Source organism: Macaca nemestrina, chromosome 12, assembly GCF_043159975.1.
Source record: "Macaca nemestrina isolate mMacNem1 chromosome 12, mMacNem.hap1, whole genome shotgun sequence".
NCBI classification, from domain to species: domain Eukaryota; kingdom Metazoa; phylum Chordata; class Mammalia; order Primates; family Cercopithecidae; genus Macaca; species Macaca nemestrina.
In genome coordinates, this window is record NC_092136.1 from 73,715,012 (window position 1) to 73,736,472 (window position 21,461).

Genomic DNA, 21,461 nt, shown 5'->3' on the forward strand with positions numbered 1-21,461 from the left:
GGCATCCCTGGGTTCTGGCCAATGCTGGGCCCTAATAGTCAAAAGTAGCATAGCTGGGATCCTAGTAGTGAGCTATTGCTCTCCGTATGGTTGTTGTGGGTTATGGATTCAGGGCTCCAGTCTCTGGGCATGTGTCCCTGCCCAGAGGATGGCCTTGGCCTAGGGGGTGCAGTGTAAGGGCAATGGCTGTGCTTTAGTTGGGAATAGGCTGAGGTGGCCTTCTGGCACAGCATGACTCAGCGGGTTTGGAGCACAGATGCACAACACTGCACGTTATGTAACCATGCCATGTGAGGCAAATTAGGTAACCAGGTGTGCTCGTGCTTGGCTCAGAGCCATTGTTGTCTGTAAAAGGTGTAACTATCCAGCTGATGCTAAACATACAGCTTGCACCCACAGCTTGTGCCCACACCTTGTGCCCAAGCCTACTCGTGCTCAGAGAGAAAAAACCATATCAAAACTCCCTATATGATTCCTTGAGTGTTCTTTCAGCTGCCTGCCACTGGTCTACCAACTCCCCTCAGACCTCAGTTAGAACATGACACTTTAAAATCATCCCTGGCTTCTCCGAGAGAACACCAAATGGCGGATGACGCCGGTGCAGCGGGGGGCCCGGAGGCCCTGGTGGCCCTGGGATGGGGAACCGCGGTGGCTTCCGTGGAGGTTTTGGCAGTGGCATCCGGGGCCGGGGTCGTGGCCGTGGACGGGGCCGGGGCCGAGGCCGCGGAGCTCGTGGAGGCAAGGCCGAGGATAAGGAGTGGATGCCCGTCACCAAGCTGGGCCGCTTGGTCAAGGACATGAAAATCAAGTCCCTGGAGGAGATCTACCTCTTCTCTTTGCCCATTAAGGAATCTGAGATCATTGACTTTTTCTTGGGAGCCTCTCTCAAAGACGAGGTTTTGAAGATTATGCCGGTGCAGAAGCAGACCCGTGCTGGCCAGCGCACCAGGTTCAAGGCGTTTGTTGCTATCGGGGACTACAATGGCCACGTCGGCCTGGGTGTTAAGTGCTCCAAGGAGGTGGCCACTGCCATCCGTGGGGCCATCATCCTGGCCAAACTCTCCATTGTCCCGGTGCGCAGAGGCTACTGGGGGAACAAGATCGGCAAGCCCCACACCGTCCCTTGCAAGGTGACGGGCCGCTGCGGCTCTGTGCTGGTGCCCCTCATCCCTGCACCCAGGGGCACTGGCATCGTCTCAGCGCCTGTGCCCAAGAAGCTGCTCATGATGGCTGGTATTGATGACTGCTACACCTCAGCCCGGGGCTGCACTGCCACCCTGGGCAACTTCGCCAAGGCCACCTTCGATGCCATCTCTAAGACCTACAGCTACCTGACCCCTGACCTCTGGAAGGAGACTGTGTTTACCAAGTCTCCCTGTCAGGAATTCCTGACCACCTTGTCAAGACCCGCACCAGAGTCTCTGTGCCACGGACCCAGGCCCCAGCTGTGGCTACAACGTAGGGTTTTTATACAAGAAAAATAAAGTGAATGAAGCCTGTTACCAAAAAATAAAAAATAAATAAAATAAAATCATCCCTGGCCAGGTGCGGTGGCTCATGCCTGTAATCCCAACACTTTGGGAGGCCGAGGCAGGCAGATCACGAGGTCAAGAGGTGGATCACTGGTCAAGAGATCGAGACCATCCTGGCCAACATGGTGAAACCCTGTCTCTACTAAAAATACAAAAATTAGCTGAGCATGGTGCGCTTATAGTCCCAGCTACTCAGGAGGATGAGGCCGGAAAATCGCTGGAACCTGGGAGGCAGAGGTTTCAGTGAGCTGAGATCTCACCCCTGCACTCCAGCCTAGTGACAGAGCTAGATTCTCTCTCAAAGAAGAAGAAAATCATCCCTTTGTGAAAAAACAAAGCAAAACCCGAAAAAACACCTCCTTGAATTATCTAATTGTGCTATTTTCTGTTGTGAGCCTGATTGGTACATTACCCATTTCTTTTTCAAGCACTCTATTAGATGTTCTTCAGAAATCTATATTCATGTACGAAATAAGAGGGACATAGGTTCTAATACCAGTTCTGGAAGCTAATTCTTGGGGAAAGTTCTTTAGCCTCTTTGAGCTTCAATTTCCTTATCTGTAGTATGAATGTCTGATAGTTATGGTGAGGATTAAGTGAGATGACTTATATAAAATGACTGGCATGTTATCTGCAGTAGACATGAATATGCTGCACTATATCCCTCTTCAAGGAGGACTAGTTGCCTCAATTGATGGGGGTGTTGCCAACAGACAAATTCTAGCTGTCATCTCCTTTAAGATTTGCCCTAGTCGTGTAGAGAGCTGCCTTACCCAAGGCCTTGCCCCTCTTGGAGCAGCCCATGTGAGGTGACTGAGCAAGGCATGGGTATAAAAGTTTGGCCATTTTGGCCCACCATGGGAAACACTGATGGGTTATGTATGTTCCAGAGGTCCCCATGGATTGGTTGAAGCTTTGTCAGACTATATAGCTTTCGGGCTTTCCCTCTGTTCAGTGTTTCTTCCTTCTAAGGAATTGGTGTTAGGAATGGCCCAAAAATGCAGTTGGTAAGATGGGATTTTAAACCTGGATTACTCACCACCTTGTTGGCCATAAGGACCTCATCACTGGTGATAGAAGGATCAGAGACAACACCTAGCACAAGGTGGAGGTCCGATTGTTAAAACTCTTACCAGTGGCTGGGTGCAGTGGTTCATACCTGTAATCCCAGCACTTTGGGAGGCCTAGGCAGGTGGTTCACCTGAGGTCGTGAGTTTGAGACCAGCCTGGCCAACATGGCAAAATCCTTTCTCTACTAAAAATGCAAAAATTAACTGGGCATGGTAGTGGTGCATGCCTGTAATCCCAGCTACTCAGGGGGCTGAGGCAGGAGAGTCGCTTGAACCCAGGAGGCAGAAGTTGCAGTGAGCTGAGATCACGCCACTGCACTCCAGCCTGGGCAGCAGAGTGAGACTCCGTCTCAAAAGAAAAAAACAAAAACAAACAAAAAACCTCTTACCGGTGATGAATTAGGGTTGTATAGACATGGAGGGGGAATTCACTAGCTGGTTCAATGTATTTAGCATTTGGGAAGTATAGGAGAAACAGTAACTATTTCTATTATGGAAACTGAGTGACTATAATGGAATTGAGTGACTATTGCTAAATTCATGGATACGTTAGAAAAAGACAATAAAAAACTGCAGGCATTTAACAGGCAATGAAAGCCAAATGTGAAAGCTTACAAAGAGGCTTTCATTCCCTACAGCAAGAAGGCAGAAAAAGCTGAAGACCTGAGCTGGGAATTAATACAGCCGTCAAGCTCCAGAGAAAATTAAATGACAACGGTAGGTCCAATATGCTAAGGTTAGTAGAACTCTAGCACTTAGGATGGGGACCTGTGGGTATATTTTGAACTCCCAGACTCCTCTAAATCCTCTGAGCATTCAGAAGTAGTGCCCTTCTCCTCTTAAGAGCTAGCACCCCCACCTCCCTCGCTTATTCGAAGGCAAGGCAGGGAACTCAGACTGTCAAGATAAAATGTGCCTCCCTCATGTTGTGCCAAACCACTATCAACTCCAGTGAGGATAGCACCAGGTTCAAGAGGCTGAAAAAGAGACCCAGAGCCAGCAAATGAGACATGGAGTTTTACTGGGGGCTTCCATACAGGGGAGAGTCCAGCAGTGGCGGGCTGGACCAGAGAACAGGTCCAGTGGTGGTGAACAGGTCCAGTGGCGGTGGGCTGGGCAGGAGAATTGCAGCCACTTGCAAAAGGCCTGCAGTTTCTATAGCATGTGCACTTAGTACCCTCCCGCTAACAACCTCCACCTGGCAACCTTCATTTAACCCAAAACCCAACGATTTGATCCCCTGTATGGCCCGTGTTCCACGGGATGCGCCAGAAGTTCAAATGTTCCTCATTGACAAGAAACGAGTCTGTGATTTGGCCACTTCTCAATTCCCTAGCTCAGAACACACATTCAGGTGTGTTTGCCATACAGGGTCATTCTCAGGATATGCTTAAGTTATTGCTATCAGGTGTGCTTACCATAAACCTCAGGATCTGCCCCACCTGTTCCTAACCGCAAAGACTGTAACTAGAGTTAAGTCACGGGCCAGGCCACAGTGGCTCATGCCTATAATCCCAGAGCTTTGGGAGGCAGAGGCAGGAGAATTGCTTGAGGCCAAGGGTTTGAGACCAGCCTGGATAACATAATGAGACCTTCATCTCTGCAAAAAATAAAAATAAAATAAAATAAATAAAATTACCTGAGCATGGTGATGCACCCCTGTAGCCCTAACTGCTTGAGAGGCTGAGGTGGAAGCATCCCTTGAGCCCAGGAGTTTGAGGCTGGAGTGAGCTATTATTGCATCACTGCACTCCAGCCTGGGTGACAAAGAAAGACCTGATCTCTTTAAAAACAAACAAACAAAAAACCCACAAAGTTATTCTCACGCAGTTCTGTTGGTTAGAAATCTGAAATCATTTTCACTCAGCCAAAATTAAGGTGTCAGGGCAAGGTCACATGTAATGCGTGTGACCTTGCATTTAGGGCCCACCCAGGATAATCTCCTCACTGCAAGAGCCTTAACTTAATTACACCTGCAAAGATACTGTTTCCATATAAAATAACATTTACAGGTTTCAAGGATTGGGATCTAACATCTTTAGCGGCTACTAGTCAACCTACTACAGGGGCAAATCTGAGTTTTCCTTCTCTCGTGTCTCAACAAGGAAGTGTGGTCTTTGGAAAGGAGTAAGGAGACAGAGACTTTGTTTGCAAAAGAAGTTGTGTTTTGGGTGGTATTTATTTATTTATTTATTTAGAAATGGAGTTTCACGGCCGGGTGCGGTGGCTCACACCTGTAATCCCAGCACTTTGGGAGGCCAAGGCAGGTGGATCACAAGGTCAGGAGATCAAGACCATCCTGGCTAACATGGTGAAACCCCATCTCTACTAAAAAATACAAAAAATTAGCCAGGCGTGGTGGTGGGTGCCTGTAGTCCCAGCTACTCAGGAGGCTGAGGCAGGAGAATGGTGTCAACCCAGGAGGCAGAGCTTGCAGTGAGCCGAGATCTCGAGATCTCGCCACTGCACTCCAGCCTGGGTGACAGAGTGAGACTCCGTCTCAAAACAAAACAAAAAAACGAAATGGAGTTTCACTGCTTCACCCAGGCTGGAGTGAAGTCGCACGATTTCAGCTCACTGCAACCTCTGCCTCCTGGCTTCAAGCAATTCTTGTGCCTCCGCCTCCCAATTAGCTGGGATTACAGGTATGCACCACCATGCCTGGCTAATTTTTGTATTTTTAGTAGAGATGGAGTTTCTCCACGTTGGCCAGGCTGGTCTTGAACTTCTGACCTCAGGCGATCTGCCCACCTCAGCCTCCCAAAGTGCTGGGATTACAGGCATGAGCCACCGCACCCAGCCAGTAGTTAATATTTTAAAAGAAGATTTTGTTTGTTGTGTGATGTTTCATTCTGCAGGAGCTGAAGGATGCAAGAGTCTCCAAATGATGTGTAGCTTTTCAAAGATCTCATGCTTCCTCTTCCATGATGAGGGAGTTCTACAAGGAGGCAGAAGTTTAAAGAGACCAAGAAAATGGTCAGGTAGAAGAGGAAGGGAGACCAAAGAGAGGCAGAGAGAGAGAGAAAATGCCAATGGTCAAATGTTTTCTGGGAATGATGTGCATTCACACACCCTCCCGGTTGATCTAGACATTGTGTTTATTCTTCCGAGGTGATGGAGAGGTGTTCCTGTGGGTGACTGTAATTACAGGCTATAGGAGGTGGGGTACAGATAGTCAGATATTGTTAAAATCAGCTCTGTCTATTCAGCAGAGAGGATAGTTCACACATGCTAATATTTCACACACCAGAGACTTCACTAGAAGCTGGGGCTTAAGCTAGGCTGTGTAGGCTGAGAAGTATTCAGACAAGTTACGAGAAGAGTGTTCATGCAGGGCCAGGGGCAGAGGTAAGGAAAATCAGTTGGGTGCAGTGGCTCACACCTGTAATCACAACACTTTGGGATGCTGAGGTGGGCAGATCACCTGAGGTCAGGAGTTCGAGACCAGCCTGGCCAACATGGCAAAACCGTCTTTACTAAAAATACAAAAAGTAGCCAGGCACGGTGGCAGGCGCCTGTAATCCCAGTTACTCGGGAGGCTGAGGCGGGAGAATTGCTTGAGCCCTGGAGGCAGAGGTTGCAGTGAGCTGAGATCACACCACTGAACTCCAGCCTGGGTAACAGAGTGAGACTCCGTTTCAAAAAAAGAAGTAAGGAAAATCAGAGGCACTAGGACTCCTGGGGAAAGACATTTCTAGAGCATAGCACTAGTAGGGGGCAGTGGATTAATCTACCCTTGCAGCCTGATAACCCAGCCCAAGCACTATTAGACACATTACTTCAGGAAGTAGTTAGTAACTCCGCACAGCATTTCAACTTGGTAGGTCAGTCCTAAGTGTGAATTTTGTTTTTCTTCACTGACTCTAACACGGTGATTGTCTTTTTGGTCCAATATTATCACGTTTCATTACCTTATTAATGTTATGCCCAGACCGTTTATTCCCCGAAGAAGACCACCAGAGTCCAGAGTCAAAGCTAAGCAGCAAGGATCTTTATTACAGGTTCGAACCTGGAGCTCTCACTTGCTCGTGAAACGAGACGGGCAGGAGAGCTCCCCCACTGAGCTCCGAACAATGTTATATAGTCTAAGGAAAGTAGGCATAGAATCATTATACAAATTAGAGGTATGATTGGCTGGAGTTTGAACAAAGCGATTTGGCAAACTATGATTGGTTCCTGCCATTTCTGATATTTTGGTTCAAACTTTGAGGCGGGAGAGCAGGTTTATGGCAGCAAGAGTTTATCTTACTTAAACACGTCTTGTGACCTTGCCTCAGAACTTACAAAATCTCTGGTATGTGCAAAACAAAATCTCTGGTACGTGCAGAAAACCAGGTACTCACAGAACTTACGAAATCTCTGGTATGTGCAAAGATTAGAGAGCAGAACAAGGGTGTAGCGGGTGGGGGGCGGGTACACATCTATCTTTGTGTCCTTTCATTTCTCCCTTCTCATAAGTAACTGGATGTCCAATCTTGGATTTCCAGAGTCTTATAATATAGCCTCACTTTCTGGGTGCAGGAGAGGCTGGTGATGGCTACGGAGGACCATTAGTTGGATGGTATCAAACCTTTCTCTGACAAATTGTAAAATTTTATTTACCACACAGGGGCCTATAGTGAATAGAAGTAGTAAAGACATTAGGGGGCCTAAAAGGGGTGCCAGAAGGGAAAACATTAAAGAGCTCCACCAATTGTTAGCGGCTGTAGTGAATTGTTGCTTTTTCATTTCTAAGCTTAGTTCGTGTAGGCGTTGGACTCTCTCCTCAACTAACCCTGACTCATTTATATAGAAACAGCATTCTTCTTTGAGGAACATACAGGTACCTCCTTTCTCAGCCGTGAGTAAGTCTAAGGCTCTGCGGTTTTGAAGGGTGACCTGTGCTAGGGAGGTGAGCTGCCGCTGAAGGGAGGCTAGGGAATAGGCGGAGTCTTCCATAGCAACAGAGAATTGTTGTAACAGCTTGTCGTTTTCTATCATGGAGTGTTGTAGGGCCCCTCCTGCTAACCCCGCTGCGACGACAGAGGTGGTTAAGGATATTCCGGCAATTAGTGGTAGAAAAACTGCTCGTCTATGTAGCGCAGTTTTAGTTGGGGCGGTCCCTGCCCAGCCTATGAACTCTGCCGGGGTTAGCAGTGTCAGTCGGGGAACTAGGGTAACAGGGATACACAACTGTCCGTCAGAGATGCTTTTGGACAGAGTTTTTAACAGAGTCATATTACACCAGAAGAACACACCAGGGGGAGCATATATGGGACTATTAGGGTATGTAGCCGATTGGTTACAGAGGCTGTTGCTAAATGCCGAATAACAATAGGGGTATTTCTCTTGGTATGGGTCACGGTACAGGGCTACATCGGGTATCGTGACTATCGATGAGTTAAAACCTGTATAGTTTGTGGGAGGGGAGGATAGAGGAACAGCCGTTAATGGTGGTCTTCCTAGGGCTGCACACATAAAACAAGAGGACAGGTCGCCTAAACCAGTGAGGTTGGCGAATGCTAGCCCTTCCCGTAATAGAGTTAGCCAGGAGAAGGGCTGCAAGTCTTGTGATAGCTTGGTTTCTTGCCTGTGGATTTGTGTGTGGATTAAGGGTTGAATCTGGACTAGACTTCTCCACAGATATAAATGGCTACTGGGCCAGGTACTAGTTGATGAGTAATATACTCCCCCATGTTGTGGGATTGTCCACCGAGAGTCCCATGGGTCTCTAATTATCCAAGTGTAAGTGACGGGAGACTCAGTTTTGTAAAAATACCACCCTTGTCGTTCTGTCCAGTATCGGACAGAGTGCGTCTTACAGTAGCTATATGGGCAACCTGCACTCTGGTGCCACCAATAATTTTTACAATTATATTCAGTTTGATCATATTCAAAACAGATCATGGGTATTGCTGGTTGGGCAATCTGGAACCTAGTGAAATTGAGGTAAACTATAGTATTACACCCTGAGGGGGGGCAGTCTGCGCTAGCTAGCAGTTTACCCGCTTGGGGGGTTTCCCCGGGGTGAGTTTTGTTCTCATAGAGCCAGAACCTCCAGACATAGGGATTAGGCGGCGCAGCAGTGAGGAGAGTCAGATGCATAAGGCATAAAAGCATAGGTAAGCTAGACATGGTTACGGCTATGGGGATGATGGCGCAGGGTTAGCTTTAAGGGATTGTTCTTAGCTTTGTCTACAGTCCATGTAACCGGTGCTCCAGACGGCTCGAGAAGGTCGGATGTTGGGTCCACTGGTTTGACGTGTGTGTAGTGGATCCACGAAGCGATGCCTTCTACTTTGAGAGCGGTGGGAGTAGTCAGGAGTACTTGCAGTGGTCCTTTCCACCTGGGTTGAAGAGTTTCTTGCCGGTGGCGCTTGACTAGGACCCAGTCTCCCGGCTGGAACGGATGAGGTGTCGGCGGAGGTCCTGCCTCGTACAGTTCTCGTAGTCTGGGCCAAATTTCCTGGTGAATTTTCTGTAAGGCTTGTAAGGAGAACAGGAGCTCAGAGACATTTTCAGTTTCAGGTTTGAGTAAGTCATCTTTTAGACTGGGGACCAGGGGTGGGGGTCTGCCATACATGATTTCATATGGTGTGAGGCCTAGTCTGTAAGGGGTATTTCGGGCCCGGAACAGAGCGTAGGGGAGAAGTACTACCCAATTAGCGCCAGTCTCCATGGTCAATTTAGTTAAGGTCTCCTTCAGAGTCCAATTCATCCTTTCTACCTGTCCTGAGCTTTGGGGCCTATAAGCACAATGTAATTTCCAATTTGCCCCCAGAATGGAAGCCAAATCCTGACTTACCTTAGCAACGAAGGCTGGTCCATTGTCTGACCCTATTTGGACGGGAAAGCCATACCTGGGGAGGATTTCTTCCAAAATTTTCTTTGCTACAACCTGAGCAGTTTCTCTCTTAGTTGGGAACGCTTCTGTCCATCCTCAGTCTCTGACGTTACAGCCGCTCCTGCATACCGCTGGCCTTGGTGGACATAGCTGCTGCCATCAGTGAACCAGGTGAGTTCTGTGTCGGGGAGCGGACGATCTTGCAGGTCCTCCCGCACCCCATGCACCTGAGCCAGTATCTCTGTGCACTCATGGGACGGGGCGTCCAAGTCTGGATTTGGCAGCAGTGAAGCAGGGTTTAAAGAGGTTGGGGGCAGAAAAGTTATTCTGAGGGGGTTTAACAGCAGTCCTTGATAGTGGGTGAGCCGGCCGTTACTCATCCATCGGTCCGGCGGCTGCCGGAGGACGCCTTCAATGGCATGCGGGGTTATAACGCGCAACTCTTGCCCCATGATAAGTTTATCAGCGTCTCGGACCATTAGGGCGGTCGCCGCGATTATCCGGAGGCAGGGTGGCCAGCCAGCAGCCACTGAATCTAATTTTTTTGACAAATAGGCAACTGGCCTCTGCCAGGGGCCTAGGTACTGTGTTAACACGGCTTTTGCAACACCCTTACTTTCATCCACGTATAAGTGGAAGGGCTTGGAGACATCAGGGAGCCCCAGCGCGGGGGCTGATAACAAGGCAGTTTTGATTTGCTGAAAGGCCAGCTCAGCCTCTTCCGTCCAATTGAAGGGCTGCCGTTCCTTTGTTGCCTGGTATAGGGGCTTGGCTAACTCAGCAAATCCGGGTATCCATAACCTACAGAACCCTGCCGACCCCAGGAATTCTCTCACTTGCCGTGTTGACTGGGGTCTAGGGATGCGTAGGACTGTTTCCTTTCGGGCTTTGGTTAGCCAGCGTTGCCCCCTTTTAATAGGTACCCCAGATAAGTTACCTCCGACTTGCAGATCTGAGCCTTTGTTGCTGAGGCTCGGTAGCCTAGCTCCCCCAGAGTCTTCAGGAGGTCCTCAGTCCCTCGAACACAAGTTTCTGGGGACCTGGCCGCTATTAAGAGATCATCAACATATTGCAAAAGAGTTATTTCAGGGTGTTGCCGCCGGTACTCACCCAGATCTTCATGAAGGGCTTCATCGAACAGGGTTGGCGAGTTCTTGAACCCTTGTGGCAGTCTGGTCCATGTTAGCTGACCGTTGATGCCCCTCTCAGGATCCGTCCATTGAAATGCAAAGAGTTCTTGACTTTTGGGAGCCAGAGGAAGGCTGAAGAAAGCGTCTTTTAGATCAAGAACGGTATACCACTGTTTTTTGGGATGTAAGGCACTCAGAAGGGTGTATGGATTGGGCACAGTGGGATGTATGTCCATGACCCTTTTATTAACTTCTCTTAAATCCTGTACTGGCCTGTAGTCCGTACTGTTGGGTTTACGAACAGGTAACAGTGGAGTATTCCAGGATGAGTGGCAAGCCCGTAGGACTCCCTGGTCTAGGAGTCGGCGGATATGGGGCGTAATTCCTTCTCTTGCCTCCAGGGGCATAGGATATTGCCGAACCCGAACGGGGTCCGTCCCTGGCTTAACTTCCACAAATATGGCAGGTCGATGTTTAGCTAGCCCCAAGCCCCCAGTTTCTGCCCACGCTTCAGGGAAACGCTGGAGCCAAGAGTCAATTCCCTGATCGGGGGGCTTTTGCTCTTGATGGAGTCGGTACTCATCTTCTAAGGTGACAGTCAGGATAGATATTGGCCTGTTTTGGGAATCAGTTATCTTGGGCCCTTCTGGCTCAAAGTGGATTTGGGCCCCCATCTTTGTCAGCAAGTCCCTCCCTAGTAGAGGGCAGGGGCTCTCTGGGATGACTAGGAAGGAATGGGAGACTTTTCCCGTTCCTAAGTCTACAGTCCTCTGGGTTGTCCAGGGGTATTTTTTGATGCCTGTGGCCCCGTGCACCCAGGATGTTTTCTTAGACATTTTTCCAATTGGTTTGGTTAGGACTGAGCGTTCCGCCCCAGTATCGACCAAGAAGCGAACTGGGGACCCCTCCACTTGCAAAGTTACCCTGGGTTCGGGGAGGGGGTCCGAACCCCGTCCTCCCTAGTCAGAGTCCTGGGTAACGAGTACGGAGGTAGGGTTAGCTGGTCTCCGTTTCTTTGGGCAGTCTTTAATCCAGTGGCCACGTTCCTTGCAATAAGCACACTGATCTTTTTCTAATCCTTGCCTAGGGCCTTGCTTTTTCTGCTTTCTGTTTTGGCCATTTCCTGCCTGGGGGAAAGCTGCTACTAAGACTTTGGTCATTTCTTTGGTTGCCTTGAACTGTTTTTCTTCTGGAGTATCCCTATTATTATAAACTCGCTGGGCCATCTGAAGGAGGTCCTGAATCTGCTTTCCCTCTAAACCTTCTAATTTCTGGAGTTTTCTTTTAATATCTGGTGTTGCCTGGTTTACAAAGGACATTACTACCGCTGCCTGATTTTCCGGTGCTTCCGGGTCCATAGGGGTAAACTGTCTGAAGGCTTCCATTAATCTCTCTAAATACACAGCGGGGCTTTCTGTCTTACCTTGTAACACAGAATATACTTTAGCCAAATTGGTGGGCTTGCGAGCTGCAGCCCGGAGACCCGCCATTAGAGTCTGGCGATAAATGAGCAGTCGTCCCCTACCTTCTGCCGTGTTGTAGTCCCATCTGGGCCGGGTCAAAGGGAAAGCCGCATTAATGAGGTCAGGATTTGCAGTTGGCTGGCCGTCATCTCCTGGAACCAGTTTTCTGGCCTCAACTTGGATTCTTTCCCGCTCCTCCGTTGTGAACAGGATTCGGAGGAGCTGTTGACAGTCATCCCAGGTCGGCTGGTGAGTAAACATGACACTGTCTAACAACGAGGTTAGATCTTTGGGATTATCTGAGAACCGAGCACTTTGGGACTTCCAATTGTATAAATCACTGGTGGAAAAAGGCCAATACATGAGACGGGAGAGCCCGGTATCATCGAGCGATCCTATTTCTCTGAGAGGCAGGGCTACAGTGGAGTCAGGGAGTCGGGAAGCTTGGTCCCGCTGTACGCGGCCTCGTGTTTGCCGGCCCCCCCAGGTTATTTTCGCTCTCGGCTGCTTCCGCTTCTCGGTTTCCCTCTACGGAAGCACCACCCTGGGGGACTGGGTCCTGCGGGATAAGGTGCAGATATGGTGGGGGAAATGTGGGTTCTAACGTTAGGGGGTCCTGGCTGTCCGGCAGCACAGGGGCCGAGGGAGCAGAGGGAGTCTTTTGTCTTGTAGGTCGCGTTACTAGGACTTTGCAGGGCTCAGGGATGAATGGAGTTATCCAGGGTGGTGGGTTTTCCACAAGATCCTGCCACACTAGAATATAAGGAATTTGATCAGGATGTCCTGACTGCCCTGGCAGGAAAATCTTAGTTTTTACCTTAGTAATAATAGAGAGACAGAAAGTTCCTTCGGAGGGCCACCCTACGCCGAAAGAGGGCCACTCCAAACGGCAGAAAGTAACTAGCTTTCCCTTCTTTAGTTCTATGCTTAAGTTATGCCCCCGAGCCTTCACATCCTTAAAATTGGTAACAAGGAGTGAGAGCGGCGTGCTCTGGTTGTTGCCCATCTTTGGACTGCTCCTACAAAGAGAAGGGGGGACGAAAATGAGTGTGAAGCAGAGGGGAGTATCCGACAGGTCCGGTCCTGGAAGGGGAAGAAAAGGTTTTATGTTTCGTTTTGGGCTTACACTTAACACTTAACAATAACGGACAGACAGTAATAACGATGAGCATTCGCGAGCGCGTGTCGGACTTCCGACCTGAGTCAGACGGGGCAACCAAGGATGGAGGCCCCCAGATGGGCACTGGGGAACGTCTCCCACCAGTCCCGAGTGGCTGTCTTCTAGCGCGTCCGCCAAGACCGTGCCACTTACAGAACAGACCAATACAGATTACAGATTACGGATTTCGCAAAATTTCAGGGAGACAGACAGAGACAAAGACAGAGACAGTGACAAAGCCGGCTTACCTACAGATTAAGATCCGTTGACTTGGGGGTCTGGTGGGCTTGGGGGAAATCCCGGACGAGCCCCCATTTGTTATGCCCAGACCGTTTATTCCCCGAAGAAGACCACCAGAGTCCAGAGTCAAAGCTAAGCAGCAAGGATCTTTATTACAGGTTCGAACCTGGAGCTCTCACTTGCTCGTGAAACGAGACGGGCAGGAGAGCTCCCCCACTGAGCTCCGAACAATGTTATATAGTCTAAGGAAAGTAGGCATAGAATCATTATACAAATTAGAGGTATGATTGGCTGGAGTTTGAACAAAGCGATTTGGCAAACTATGATTGGTTCCTGCCATTTCTGATATTTTGGTTCAAACTTTGAGGCGGGAGAGCAGGTTTATGGCAGCAAGAGTTTATCTTACTTAAACACGTCTTGTGACCTTGCCTCAGAACTTACAAAATCTCTGGTATGTGCAAAACAAAATCTCTGGTACGTGCAGAAAACCAGGTACTCACAGAACTTACGAAATCTCTGGTATGTGCAAAGATTAGAGAGCAGAACAAGGGTGTAGCGGGTGGGGGGCGGGTACACATCTATCTTTGTGTCCTTTCATTAACAGCCAGACTTTGTTTTTTTTTCATTTTTAAATAAATGAAGCATATGTGGAATTCTAAAGAACTCAGCTCATTTATTTCCTTTGAAAAATCTTACTCCCGCACCAACAAACATCATTATAATGCACCCAGCCAATTTCATTTCGGAACAAGTTGGTACATTACTCAAATATTGATCACTTGCTTTGTCATCTTATTAGTTGATTATTATTATGGTTAGAGGTTCCTCAAAGTTGAGGCTTGGTGATATTTTCTCTTTCTTCTGGATCAGCACATGGAGTACAGCACACGGCCCATAATGGGCCATTAAGAAGTGTTAATTGACATTTCATACCTGAGTTGGGCCAAAGCATCAAATTCTTTATGTCAAGGTACAGTTTTAACCTGAATGTAATAATAATAATATAATAAACCTTAACTTTAGCCTCAAAGTCATTAAAAATCTAAATTTTTGGAACACTTGTTTTTAGCTTATTAATCTTTTTTGTAAAAAAAAATGCCATTGTCAGAGGCATGTGAACCAGAGCAACTCTATCTTAAATAGGAGCTGGGTAAAATAAAGCTGAAACCTAGTGGGCTGCATTCTCAGACTGTTAGGCATTCTAAGTCACAGAATGAGATAGGAGGTCGGCACAAGATACAGGTCATAAAGACCTTGCTAATAAAACAGGTTGCCAGTAAAGAAGCCAGCTAAAACCCATGAAAACCAAGATGGCGACAAGAGTAACCTCTGGTCGTCCTCACTGCTACACTCCCAACAGCTCCGTCACAGTTTATAAATGCCATTGGCAATGTCAGGAAGTTACCCTATATAGTCTAAAAAGGGAAGGTATGAATAATCCACCCCTTGTTTAGCATATAAGCAAAAAATAACCACAAAAATGGGTCACCAGCAGCCCTTGGGGCTTCTCTGTCTATGAAGTAGCCATTCTTTATTCCTTTACTTTCCTAATAAACTTGCTTTTACTTTATAAACTCACCCTGAATTACTTCTTGCTTGATATCCAAGAACCCTCTCTTGGGGTCTGGATTGGGACCCCTTTCCTGTAACACAATGACTCATTTTGTTTACAATGTAGGCAAAATTATAGAATGCTGGAATTGTGAGGAATTTTAGGGATAATCTAGCCTAAAGTTCTCATTTTATACGAGGGGAAACTGAGGACCAAAGACATAAAGTAAAAGTTGGGTGTGGCAGGTCAGATCTGTTTTCCGGGCTTGAGGCCACGAAAACAGCCTAGGCAACAGAACCCATCTCTTAAAGAATTTTTTTTTAAATTTTAATTAGCCAGACTTGGTAGCATGACTGCAGTGCCAGCTACTTCGGAGGCTGAGGTAGGAGGATCACTTGAGATTGAGAGATCGAGGCTGCAGTGAGCTGCGATCATGCCACTGTACTCCAGCCTGGGCGACAGAGGAGACTGACTCAAAATTTAAAAAAAAAAGAAAAAAGTGACCTGCCCATATGGGGATCTGAGCTGGAGGAAGCGACAGGTCAGCTGAGCAGCTGACAAAGACCCCAGGTTATAACACATGACAAAACATCCCTGGGTACCAAAGTATTGCTAGAAATTTAACAAGGTGGGCAAAATTGTGTATATCAGAACTCCTCTGGGACAGAGTAGTTGTTGTAAGGAGTACTTTGGTGAATAATGTAAGATGAGAATGAACAACAATGAATGTTCACTCAGCAGCTTCCTAAGGAGACTGGGTTGGATAAACAAAGGGCTTTTGTTTTGCAGAATGGAGTATGCAAGTTTGAGTCCAGGCTGAATTGCCCCGGAAAATAAAGGTGAGTGTTAGTACTGCTACCTCTGGTGCTCCTTCCAGCCCTTCCCCTTCATGGCACTCAACTGTCCTCTAACTCATGGTTGAACAACAGTTAAAGAAAGCTGATTTGATGTAAGTGTGCTAGTATCTCTTAGCTACACCTTTTATAGCTAAGAGCTGAACCCAAACTCTGAGAAGCTGGGGCTAGGACTTGCAAACCACACTTTGTGTTTCCCAGCCTTGCCCCCTGTTAGACTCTGCTGTAAATGGCCCTAGAGAAAGCTGGAACACTGGAGGAGAGGGAGGGAATTTGTAGCTTCTGTTTGCTTCCTGTCTTGTCAGCAACCCCCTACAAAGGCCATTCACCTTGACAACAGCAGTTGGCGCCAGTTTCTAGATTTAGGGAGGCTCTCTGAGAACACACCCAGATGCTAAGCTTCTAGGTTTTGACAACGCTATCCTCTTCCCTTTATTCCCCCACCCCTGGGGAAGGTAGCTGCTTATAGTAATTCTCTCTAAGGCCGGGCGCGGTGGCTCAAGCCTGTAATCCCAGCACTTTGGGAGGCTGAGACGGGCGGATCATGAGGTCAGGAGATCGAGACCATCCTGGCTAACACGGTGAAACCCCGTCTCTACTAAAAATACAAGAAAATTAGCCGGGCGAGGTGGCGGGCGCCTGTAGTCCCAGCTACTCGGGAGGCTGAGGCAGGAGAATGGCGTGAACCCGGGGAGGCGGAGCTTGCAGTGAGCCGAGATCGCGCCACTGCACTCCAGCCTGGGGCACAGAGCAAGACTCCGTCTCAAAAAAAAAAAAAAAAAAAAAAAAAAAATTCTCTCTATTATCTCCTTACTCTCTTTTATCAGTCCTCTAGTGCCTATTTAACTAATTCCCTATATTCCATTCTCTCTGTCAAAGTGTCTGGTATGAATTCTGTTTCTGAAGGGACTCAGCTGCTGAAAGGTGCTATTAACCTATTAGGGGATCCTCGAAGTCAATCCAATCCTAAATGGTAATAATAGTAGCTATCATTTATTTGAGGACCTACTATGTGCTCAGCACTTAAATAAATTCATTTAATCCTCAGAATAACTCTGGGGTGTAAGTATTACACCCATTTTAACAGATGACAAGCTGAGGCTCAGGTTTAAATAGGTTATATTTATGGTTACCAAGCTTGTTAGTGATAGAGCAGAAATTCAAACTTGTATTTTTCTGACTGCCAAACCTATGCTATTTTTAAAGTTAATTTTTAAATATACTTTTTGATATGGCTTGGTTGTGTCCCCCCCAAATCTCACTTTGACTTATAATGGTCCCCACATGTCAAAGGTGGGGCCAGGTGGAGATAATTTAATCATGGCGGCAGTTTCACCTATACTGTTCTTGTGGTGGTAAGTCTCCCAAGATCTGGTGGTTTCATAAATGGGAGTTCCCCTGCACAAGCCCTCTTGCCTGCTGCCATGTTAAACGTGTCTTTGCTCCTCCTTTGCCGTCCACTATGATTGTGAGGCCTCCCCAGCCATGTGAAACTGTGAATCCATTAAACCTCTTTTCCTTTATAAATTACCCAGTCTCCAGTATGTCTTTATTAGCAACATAAGAACAGACCAATACACTTTTTTTTTAATTAGAAGAGTATTGTATATTCTTCATAATAAGTCAAACAATAAAAAATTAACATATTATAAAATACATGTTAATTTATCCCTTCTTCCCTATAATACCTTCACCACTCCCTTATCACCATTCCCCAGCCCATGCCCCAGTTAACCAATATTAACACCATATTGTGTAACTTGTCACACTTTTTTTTCGCTCATACAAAAATATAAGCATACAAAGGACTTATTTTTCCTTAATTTATTTTATTTTATTTTATTTTATTTCTTTTAGAGATCACGTCTTGCTATGTTGCCCAGGCTGGCTTCAAAATCCCAAGCTCAAGGGATCCTTCTACCTTAGCCTTCCCCATAGCAGAGACTACAGGCATGCAACAACACACCTGGCTGTTTTCTCTTTCATAAAACATACATTACTGTGCAACCTGCTTTTTCACACAACAGTATTTCATTGTCATTCCTCCTGGTTGGGACTATAACTGGACCCAGGTTTGGCTGCTCGCTGCTCAAAAACCAAACAGGAGAGACAAGGGTTGGTGGGAGGAAAAGCAGGTTTAACTGGAGAGCCAACAAACCGAGACAATGGAGAACTAGCATAGGAAAGTGCTAGTTTATAAATTTTTATAATTTACCATAGGGTTTTTAAAAGAAGTTTGGTGTGGGAGACATGGGGGAGTGCAGCAGACTGCAGCTCTGGGTCTTTGTTCTGACGGCTATCTTGGGTCATCGTCTCTCTGGAGGTCTGCTTGGCATTATCCTGACTTTGGCCTGATGGTGGTGACCTAATTGTTCTGACTCCCCCTAAGTGGGAGGATTCCACAGGGTCTTCCTGCATGGTTTGTTTCAAGATTAGCCTCTGGAATTTCTTAAGCAACAGCATAATTAGATAAGCATACGTTACCAGAGAGAAGTGTCAAGACAGTGAAGGAATGACAAGGTGAGAGGGGAGCAGAGGAAGAAAAATAAAGTGTGTGATTTTTAAAACTGACGTCCCTGGTTACAGTACATATAGATTTAAAGATTTAAGTTGTTTCATAAATAGCTAGATCATATTCCATAATAGAATACAAATATATACAAATATATTCAAATCATTTATCTGCTCTTGGACATTCAGGTTATTTCCTTTTTTTTTTTTTCCTACTATAAGCAGTGTTCCCATAAACATTCTTTTTTTTTTTTTTTTGAGACAGGGTCTCACTCTGTTGCCCAAGCTGGAGTGCAGTGGAGCAATCTAGTTTCACTACAGCCTCCACCTCCTGGGTTCAAGAGATCCTCCTACCTCAACCTCCTGAGAAGCTGGTACTACAGGTGCACACCACCACACTTGGCTAATTTTTTAAGATTTTTGTTTTTTGTAGAGATGAGATCTCACTGTGCTGCCTAGGCTGGTCTCGAACTCCTGGGCTCAGAGTGATCCCCTGGACTTGGCCTCCTAATGTGCTGGGATTAGAGGCATGAGCCACCTTGCCTGACCTCAGGCAAACATTTTTGTACATATATTTTTAGGTAATGATACTTTTATTCCAACAAAATGGTCTAAAAGAGCAGTGCATGGGCCAAAAAGTATATACATTTAAAATTTTTCTTCTAGAGTACTTTCCAAACAGATTATGGTACAATGTAATACCTTCACCAGCAATGTGTAATGATGTCCATTTCCTTACTTTGTAATAATGGAGTTCAGGACCTGCTACCCAAAAACATCAGAAGCAGGAAAATCACTCACACCTTCCTCCTGCCCTATTCTCCTAAAGCAAGTCCTAAAACCTCGGAGGGCTGTTTTGACCTTCCCCTGCAACAGGTCATAAGACCCTCATTCAGGAAGTGCCCTCCCTGCACCCAGAGGAAAAGAGTCCTTATGTCTGAAGACAAAGGTCCATGGAGAAGAATCTGAACAAGCAGACCTTGCTAAGTTCCCCTCAATTTATTACCATTAGATCATACTTTTTTATATAACCAAACTTCTCCACAGCTATCCACTTCTTCATTAAAACTAGCATTAAAAATACATAGGTTTTAATTTCTTTGATGGGTACATGGGTTTACCCATTTCTTCAGATTTTTCTGAAGGCTCCTATGTCACATAAAATTTATAATTGATGAATGTATATGCTTTTCTCTGATTAATCTGTCTACTGTTTTAGAGACCTCAGCCATGAACCTAAGATGGGAAGGAAAAACACGTCTTTTCCCTTACATTGACAAGAGCTAGATGTTCTCAATAATTCAATTTGTGTCAGACATATTATTGAAACACTGTATCCTATTTTAAAAAATTTTTCATTTCTCTGATAGCTAGTGAGTTTGAGTTGCTTTTAATATGTTTATTGTCCATCTGCATTTCCTCTTCTTTGAATTGCCTGTTCAAATCATTTCCCTAGTTTCTCTGTGGGTTGTTTGTGTTGTGTACATTCCACACTGCAACTTAAGTGGTCAATGAAAGAATGAGAACTACAACTCAGTCTTCCAACTCCCAGTCCAGGAATTTCTCTACTGTGGCCTCTTCCTGAACTATAATGTGTTTTTGTTGTTGTGCTATATATTTGTTTTATTGTATTTATGCCTATTATGCTATAATGTAAATATAACTAGTTTGTTGAACAAGCTAGAGTCATACTGTTGCAGGCAGGAAACCTTATTTTTTCCCCACCAGTTTCTCTAAAATTCAATTTGCCAAATAGGTCTTCCCTTATCACTTGATGAAATCTTAGGAAGATCTCATGGGAGTGTTTTGGTTGTTGGTTTTTTTTCTTTTGGTCCTCAGGAAATAAAAGTTCTCTAGTCTCTTGTAAGCTATTTCCTTCCCATTTTGGGTTTATGACCGAGGCCTCTAAAACAGAAGACAGATTAGTAAGAAAAAAGCATACACATTTAGGTTGGGCACAGTGGCTCATGCCTGTAATCCCAACACTCTGGGAGGCCAAGGCAGGCAGATCTCTTGAGGTCAGGAGTTTGAGACCAGCCTGGCCAACATGGTGAAACCCTGTCTCTACTAAAAATACAAAAATTAGCTGGGCATGGTAGCATGCACCTGTAATCCCAGCTACTTGGGAGGCTGAGGCAGTAGAATTGCTTGAGCCTGGCAGAGGCAGAGGTTGCAGTGAGCCGAGATCATGCCAGTGCACTCCAGCCTGGGTGACAGAGCGAGACTCTATCGGGCAGGGCAGGGCAAGGCAAGGCAGGGCAAGGCAAGGCAAGGCAAGGCAAGGCAAGGCAGGGCAAGGCCATTGGTAAACCAGTGTATTTTTTTATGCCGGTTTTGACAAAGAAGTGGATAGCTGTGGAGAAGTATTATTATACAAAAAAAGTATGATCTAATGGTAATAAACTGAAGGAAACTTAGTTTGGCCAGGTGCAGTGGCTCATGCCTGTAATCCTAGCACTTGGGAGGACAAGATGGGAGGATTGCTTTAGCCCAAGAATTTAAGACCAGCCTGGGTAACATAGGGAGACCTGGTCCCTAAAAAAAATTTAAAAATTAGCCAGGTGTGGTGGCTCATGCCTGTAGTCCCAGCTGCTCCCAAAGCTGAGGTGGGAGGATCGTTGAGCCCAGGAGGTTGAGTCTGCAGTGAACTGGTATCACACCACTCCATTCCAGCCTGGGCAACAGGGAAAGAAAGAGAGAGAGAGACACACACAGAGGGGGAGAGAGAGAGAGAGAGAGAAAGAAAGAAAGGCAAAAAAAAAAAAAAATAGCTAGGCGTGACGGCGGGTGCCTGTAATCCTAGTTACTTGGGAGACTGTGGCAGGAGAATCACTGGAACCCGGGAGGCAGAGGTTGCGTTGAGCTGAGATTGCACGATTGCACTCCAGCCTGGGCGACAGGAGCGAAACTCCATCTCAGAAAAAAATAAATAAAAATAAAAAGCAGAGTATAATCTGTGTGATCACCTAGCCCTGATCTAGCCCTGTGTGATATCAGATCTCCAAGCACATAGAAGTTGATTTGTCCCCTCCTGAAACTGAAAGGAAGTCTGCAGCAGTAGAGCTGCACACTTAAATGAAGATGCAGGACTAGATGCACTCATTTATTCAGTAAATGTTTATCGAGT

At 46.5% G+C, this 21,461-nt stretch overlaps 1 pseudogene; it reads left to right on the top strand.

The window, feature by feature from the left end:
* The first annotated feature begins 582 nt into the window (after window positions 1–582).
* Window positions 583–1,462, top strand: LOC105468742 (small ribosomal subunit protein uS5 pseudogene; annotated as a pseudogene).
* Window positions 1,463–21,461: the final 19,999 nt, after the last annotated feature.